Source organism: Merops nubicus, unplaced genomic scaffold (assembly GCF_000691845.1).
Source record: "Merops nubicus isolate BGI_N331 unplaced genomic scaffold, ASM69184v1 scaffold19865, whole genome shotgun sequence".
NCBI classification, from domain to species: Eukaryota; Metazoa; Chordata; class Aves; order Coraciiformes; family Meropidae; genus Merops; species Merops nubicus.
The window spans coordinates 104-8,417 of record NW_008609182.1 but is presented as its reverse complement, the minus strand read 5'-3'; positions in this window follow the sequence as shown (position 1 = coordinate 8,417).

Here is an 8,314-nt window from a genome sequence, read left to right as displayed (position 1 = left end):
CTTTCCCTTTCTGACACAGACTGAAGCAACGGAGAATTATTTTTCTGGACTAAGAAACAGTGGGAGGATTTGATAACAACAAACTGGCACTTAGTTTGCACGGAGCCAGATTTGTGTGCCCTCAGAAGCGGGCTAAGAAGTGGGTGATATTGCTAAAGCACAATACACATACTGAGGCAGGGAGAGGGAAGGAGAAAAGGAAGGGGTTGAACACACTGTCAGCTAAAGAGCTGAAAGCCACACCTTGTAGAAAAGGGTTGCAAGTAAGATGACTTACATTGAGATTTTAATTTTGGCAGCAGCAGATGTGAAAATTAAAGTGACTTTAACTGGCAAGCAAGCATGGCACAGAAAGGTTTTAGTAACAATGGACGGGATCAACAATCCAACTGATTAAATACTTTCATTGCTGAAAACCAACACAGTTACGAAGTGGCTACCGTACGATTCTTCCCATAGTGGCTCATTTTGAGTTCCTTTATTTACTTTCATAATGTTATGTAGATAATAAGGAACTTACTGTTAAGAATACCAAGGAACTTGCAGGATGCCTCCAGGGGTCTTGAGGAACTGATGACTTGCTTTAAAAAACAAAAAAAAACCAAACAAAAAAAGAAACCCAAACAACAAGGCCACACCCTGACCTTAATTATGTATACTATGATGCCTGATGCAGCCTGGCTGAACTCCCATTTTGCTAAGATTGCCAGAGCCATAGCAAAAGAAATTGAGAAATTGAGTGGAAAGGGGGAGGTTTGGCTCTCCCTCTTAGGCTATGCCACACTCAAGATTTTCTTGACAGACTTCAGGATTAAATAAAGACACAGCCAACAATCAACAATAAAAAGGCACTTACTGCTTAGCTATGTAGCATGGGTGAGGCCTCTCTCTTACTTTTTAGACCAGTTTCATAAAACTTTGTCTAAAGGCAAAGAACATTATGCTTCTTCGTAAAACAATTAATAAATGGAAAATCCCACATATATGTCAAATACAATTCATAACTAGTTATATATATATATTTTGATAAATACATGGAAGCTTGCTCTATGAAAAACTGGTGTTTGCCCCATAATACAATGGAAATAAAATGATTCATGATTATAGTGAAGGTTAGGGACAAAAACTCATTTCTACTTTTTTTTAATAACTGTATAAACAGACAAAACCATAAGTGAGAGTCCTGTGACCTCAAAAACGGTTTAAACTTTTGTCCACCTATTAAACTGTCATCCTTCTCCCCTCAAGCTTTCCTCAGGACTTGAACGGTAAAATTCTTTTCTTAAACATTGATTTAATATTGGAAGTCTATTGAACAGATGTTACAGAAATATCTGCTTTTCATAAAAAATCACGTATGAAGCATTTAGAAATAAGCAGAAGTTCCACATTCAGTTTACCCCTTCAGTAACATAAGGAATAATCCTGTAGCACCATCTTCACTACCAGCTTTTAAGTATGCGTATGTAATTGTCTGGTTTTTATTCAAGTAATGCTCAGGAAAGAGGTAACCAGGAGCAATAAGACAATAATATCTGTCAGGAGGATATACTGACTGATGGATCTGGAATGCCATGACCAGCGAATGCTCACCTGGGAGCAAGCTTCATTTGCACTCTGCTTGTTGTTGAAAGGAGAAGATATTGAGCATATGTGAGTCAGCAACACAAACCCCATGGGGGAATATCACACCAAAATTGATTAACTGCTTAATTTGTAGGCTGATGAGGCAAGTGCGTCAGCCTCTAATTTACATTCTGACTAACAGTAATAATGTGTTGGCTGAACATTTGGTGAAATTATCTCAGCAAGGTGTAATAAAGCCTTTTTACTTAAAAGCTATAACTAATCCTGATATAATCAAAATTCTGCTGATTATGAATGGATGAAATAAAGCATGGTGGCGTTATGAGAACCTGAACATCAAAAGTAGTTTCAAAGAAGATCTATGTTAAAGTGAAGACAAAGCCTCACATGCAGATTTCATACATATATTGCTCATGTATGCAAGAACTTTGAAGTATTTGGTGGAGGGTGGTTTTAGGTTTTTTTTGTTACAAAAAGAAGGAAAAAAGAATGGTAAATATCCTCTTGCCTCAGACAGTAATTTAGTCTTCACTAAAAAGTTCAGAAACAGCAGAAAAATACATTAAAGCATAGCCGATTTGAAAACACCCATGGTTATACCAGCAAAATCAATGCAAAAAAAGCTTGTACGAACAGAGAACATTCAAAATTATGATTAAGAACATTCATAAACAAAAGAACTAGCATAGTCAAGAAAGGTTAAAAGAAGAACATCTAATAGGAAAAAGAAACCTGCAAAGCAAGACAGTGCAGTGTTGGAAAAGAGCCTAAACAAGATTTCAAGTCAGCATTACAATTAAAGAGATGAATGCAATTTTGGTTTCACAGAGGTGTAACACTGTGGTACTGTGGCAGCCAGCTCAGCCTTGGGATTCATCTGGTAGTTTGAAATCCTAGAACAGCGTGCAAGACGTGCACCCCAAGCGTTCTGCCTAACCCAAGACGAAGTGAAGCAATATATAGCGGGGGATGACAAGCAGCAGAGCGTTACACGTCTCCATCAGCTTCCTCATTTACCACTTCCACCATTTGAAGACAGTGGTAGACAGCAAAGCAGTCAGGTCAATGGCTTGTCAAGAAATGATCTGTGGAGTCCAAGGAAATAGTGGCAGAACTTGAAAAGGAACCTGAAGGAAGATGATGGAATAACATAGCAGCAGTTAACACCCTCTTTAGCCAAAACTCACCAGACTTCTGTTGTGGGAGCCTGAGCTCCTTAGTCCTGGTTTTGGAGCCAACAGCAAAAGCACGCAGACTCCAAAGACCATGAAAGAGGAATGCCTCAGAATGTGCACTTTGATCATCCTGATGGAAAGCACTAATGGTATGGTAAAACAGTCTAGAAAAGCAGTAGCAGCGAATGAGAAAGTACCAATTTTTTACACAGAGATTCACACCAATTGTCTATGTTGTACAATTCTGCCCATGCACTTGGAGAACAGCAAAGGAGACAGAAAATGTATTGGTGTAAGGCAATGGAAGCAAAGTTTAAAAAGAGAAAACAGGGTCTCTCTGTGCTGTAAAGCCTTACACTAATCTCATTTATTTCTACTGTGCTCTTCATCACTTGGATTCCTGAAATTACCAGCTGGTATCAACAAGCTTGGTGTGAGTAGCCAGTACTATGTCAGAGAGAGATTTTTACGTCAGAGGAGTTTTTAACTGAAAACATAACAAATAAAGTATTTTACGGTGTACCCAAGACCGATGGAAATAGAAGAACAATGAGATTTTTCTTCCCAAACAATGCATTAAAAGTGAAATGGTGCTTAAAAATAAAGTTGAGAATTAAGCCCTCACACTGTTATCTGTGTTAAAACCAGCCCGTTTTTCCTTGTTTCACTTGCAATAACCTGCTAAAGCTAGCTGCTGCTGATAGCCTGTGCACAGCAAAAACCTCATGAGTTACAACTAAATTCAGCCTTCGAGAACTCAAATATGAAAAAGTAATGTCGCATAACAGAGGACAGCACATTCTCCAAAAGGAAAATAGCACAACAATTACACTTCTCAAAGAGGAGAATCTTACTGACATTTCTATTACAACATAAAGCTATATACAGTATTTTGAATATTTTTTTATTGAATTGGCATGAGGGCTATAATCAGAAATCATTCTTGAATTTAAGGAACTTACATTTCCAAAACTACATACACATATTTAAATCACAGTGATTTTGGGGGGGGTGGAAAGACAAACACTATTTTCAAAATTAGTCCTTCTGAAAGCTTGTATGGCATCTGGCATTACATCTGTATGACTTCTTGGCTGTCTTGGAGTAAGCAGACAACAACAATGAGAAACCCAGTCATCTACATTCGGATTCTGGTATGCAAATACACAGCATAACATCAAACCACAACTTACAAAATCACATGTCTTTATTCAAAAAAAGAGCCACTTCAAAAACAGAAGCCTTTCCATTGATAGAAATAAAATAATGGAGACAGAGAACAGATTTCTTCCTTTGGTTTTTAGTGGGATTTGCTTTGTTTTGCTTTTCCTTTTTTTTTTTTTTTTTTTTTTCTTTTTTTGTAATGTATTAATGTGAGTTACAGAAATCAAAACACCTCTGAAGATAACTTGAAGGAAGACATTATTACTGGAAGCATGTAACTGTGGTAACTCTGAATCTGGAAAGGGAAACCACCTCACCCCAGCCTGCACTTGTACTACTTTTACTATTAGCCAAGGCAAAGTGCTCTTTGCAGCCTTTATAAGCACATAACTCTGGTTTAGGAGTTTCTGTCATAACTGTTTTAAAGGAGAAAAATTCTTCCTCATCAAGTTTTCAGGCTGTTGTCCTCTAAGCACAGGGATTTTGCAAACTCAAGCTTACAGAGATACAAACTGAGATGTTAGCTGATGTCCTTTCTGAAAGCAAAGCAGAATTTATTTGAAATGCAGTAATTACATAAAATAACCCATCCAAAAGAAGCTTAGCCTCTGCACAGCCTAAATAAATTAAATTGTATGAAATGTGATAAAGGTATTTATGCCTACTAGTTATGTCAGTGTGAATGCTGTCATGTAAAGTGTCCAAAAGCATGCAAGGTTTTTGGTCAGCTGCTAGTGTTGACAAGCTGCCTTTTCAGACTTTGCTACTAATTATATATGCAACTCTAGACTATAGGAGCTCGGTGTTTTTCATAGGGAATATTCATTTTGGTAATGCCAAAAAGAAACCACAACACGCCCAAAACCCCATGACTGCAGTTTCGTTGTGTACAACTTTTTAAATTACTTTTCTTAGCAAAGAGGAAAGGCCTTAACTAATCCAAAGACTGGGTATCACTGGGTAACTCAGTGGGATATCAGTTCTCAATCCCACTTGGAATTAACTATTTCCTTGAGAGATGTGAAGGAATTTGAAAAACATCCTGTAACACACAGTCACACACATTATCAAAGCATTCGATGCGTTGAGTTCCCAGCAGTTTTGCACTTGTGGTGGTTGTGAGCCAGACAGGAGCTGAACACCATGTAGCCACACACCTGCCTCCCCCCAGAGAGATGGGAGGGAGAATGGGTAGAAAAAGGCAAAACCCTCTGGGCTGAGATAAGGAAAATTTAATAGAACAATGCAAGAGGAGAAGAAACAACAATAATAACAGTAATGAAACAATATATCAAATGAGTGATATAAAATGCATCAACCCACCTCAACCCGCACGGACAGCACTGTGCCAGAGACCACGTGCCCCCCCTGTGCCTTCCCACAGTGGGCAAGACACCGTACGCCACTGGCTGCTTCCGTTGTGCAGCCTGGCTGTGGCCTCCTCCCAGCTTCCCGTGAAGATTAACCCTATCCTGCCCAAACCCAGGGCAGTACCGAAGTCAGCTTGGAGGAAATTCTAGCTAGAGAAGCTGAATTTCCTCTCCTCTCCCAGAAGGATGAACTTTCTGGATGAACTTAAAATGATACTGGCATGGCTGAACAATGCACTTTAAAGAAAAATTTGTTCTCTTTGTATATGTGAGATGTTTCAACTAGGTGATGTCTCCTTACTCCTAAGGAGCTGTGACATGTGAAGGCAGTCGCAAACTGCCTGAGGCACAGCTGAGTCAGAGGATTTGTTCCAAAAAGCATGTCAGACATCTGTGCAAGTGCACAGGAGGCAGAGCAGTAGGACACCTGTGGTTAAAAGTCTTCAAAATTCCTCATAACTTTTGGCAATTGCAAGAATGTTAAAATCACAAGTCCACAGTTCTACAATTGAGTTGTAGCCTTTGCACTAGGAAAGAGGATAAACACAAGGGGATGGGGAAGAAATTATTCAGCTTGTACAAAGACAGATAGAAAACAGCATTTTCAAGAATATAGAGACAGTGGCACACACTACAACGAGCATCAAAGGTGGAATTACCCCAGGGGTTGTCTACGACTAACAAAGTGAACTCTTCCAGTAATTTGTACTATGAGAATTGCAGGCTTTTGCTCAAAACACCACCACACCCATCCAACCCTGCCACCCAAACCCTGGGAAACTCTGCCTGAAACCCTTTTAGCAAGTCTTTCATATATAACTGTTGTAATATGTTTGATGTCTCAACAACTTGGTACTAAAGGGCTGGGTGCTGCCCACCAAGCAAGATAAGCAGCACGACCAAAGCTAAGTCAGAGCCAGGAATTCAGTTCCACCTGTCTCTCCTCATGTTAATACAAGAGTTGATACAATATGTGAAATCTAGGCATGGGGGTAGGTGAAAATCCCAAAGGGAATCCCAACTTTGGCTTGATAACTCTGTTTTAGTCTTGAGGAATACACTTCAAGGCAATCCAAGCAGATAAACAAGTACACTAATCTTTGCACAAGAAAGCTTTAAATAAAACAAAGCTGTTTTTTTTTTTTTTTTAAAAAAAAAATCCTACAAACCATCTTGTTTATCTTCTTACCAGGAACAGAAGCATAAAGAGAACAAAAATGTAACCGATAACAATCCCAATGTGCATGACACAATGGCCCCATAGGCTACAATAATAACCTACATGAAAAAAATGTTTGGGTACCATAAGTAAAATACAGATTCCAGCTATTTCCTGCAGAAAATAGGTAGTACTTTGCCAGTGAAACTCTTACTATCATTCTGATCCACTCATTCCCCCATTTCATAGATGTCTCAGCTCCCTCCACGCATGTTTCAAACCTAAGAAGTTACTAATTCCCACAACTGATTATTTTCTACAATTACACAAGAACCTTTTCTTCGGACAAAAAGGAATAGACATTAAAAAACAACAACAACAAAAAAAAACCAAACAAACAAAAAAAACACCAAAAATAAAACAAAAAAAACCCCACCCAGAAATCAACCCAGAAATGCTTCATTTTTATTTATCCAGAGTTTCAAAATCCCTAGTTCTACCTAAGCTCTTGGACTGTCTTGTTCACAGTAGTACTTCTCTTCCAGTAAGTCATACATCCTATTCTTCATGACAGCCTTGCACTACAGAGAATTATGTAACAGCTGTTAGAAAAACAACTCAAACAACAAAAACTCAAAACGTAGAGAGCTTATCACAGCAGAAATAGTAATTCTTAGCAGTGAGAAACCATGACACAAACCAAAAGAACAACAGTGAATTCTCTTACAGTTAATTTCAAAGGTATGAAGTGGACATTAACTGGAGGAGGTACAGACTGTGACTTTCTTCCATTACAGGTGGCTGAGAATGCACAGCAATGCTTAAGATAACAATCCTCCCCCTTCCCCTCCCCAAGATGTGGAAAAATGTCTCAAAGAGCTAGGCACGTACCTACATGTAACATACACACACAGAAATATTGGAGTTTATATGAACTCTAGTTGACAGAACAGTCCTTGTAAAGCACTCCTATACACAGTCTCACTTCCCTCGATCCACAAAGGCATAGAAAGGTGGTGATCCCTGTATTGAAACCTCAAGGCACTCCACTTGTCAGAAAGCAAGAGTAAACTGATGCTGCTCAGATTACATAACATGGCAGAGATCCATGTGAAAATGATACCAGCGACTCATGTCGCCCTTTTCTGCTTCATCAAAGCCACATCTTGTACTTGAGCCATGCCATGGTCTCTGCTGGCTCCACCACCTTGTACTGACACATGCAAGCAGAGCTGTGCCACAGCAGAGTGCTGCACTGCGTAAGGAGGGGACGCTGGATGGAGAATCGATGTTCCCGACTACCTATCATGTCCATTGCAAAGCAAAATAGATAAATATTTAAAAATGAAGTTGTACAACTGCATTTACAAACAAACTGACATATGCAGTGCATAGAGCAGCATAAAAAGTATAGAAGGAAACGTGGTACTTCTTCCACTCCACAGAAAATATGTTGTATAAACTCTTCAGGTAATAACAATTAATTAGGTATCACTTTCACTTGAAGGTCACAGATATGGCATAAAATTTAGAATCCAGCATTTTTATTTAACCTCCAAAGTACTGCGTTTTGACTGAAAAACCAACACAAGCAAGCCTTAAAAGCAGCAGAGGAATCCAGCTTTCCCCACCCCCAGCCACACCTTGCAATCGCGGGCCAGCGTTACAAAACCTGGATATCCCCACAGATACGGCTAGACACAGACCCAACAAACTGACGGAACTCTTCTGGAAAACGAAGAGTGTGGTACAAAGAGTGTGGATGCTCAGCCCCCCCAGCCCCTGCCGATGCCAACACCGCATTGACACTTTTTCAGCTTCTACCTGGAGGATGCGCCGCATACCGCCGCACCGGGCCA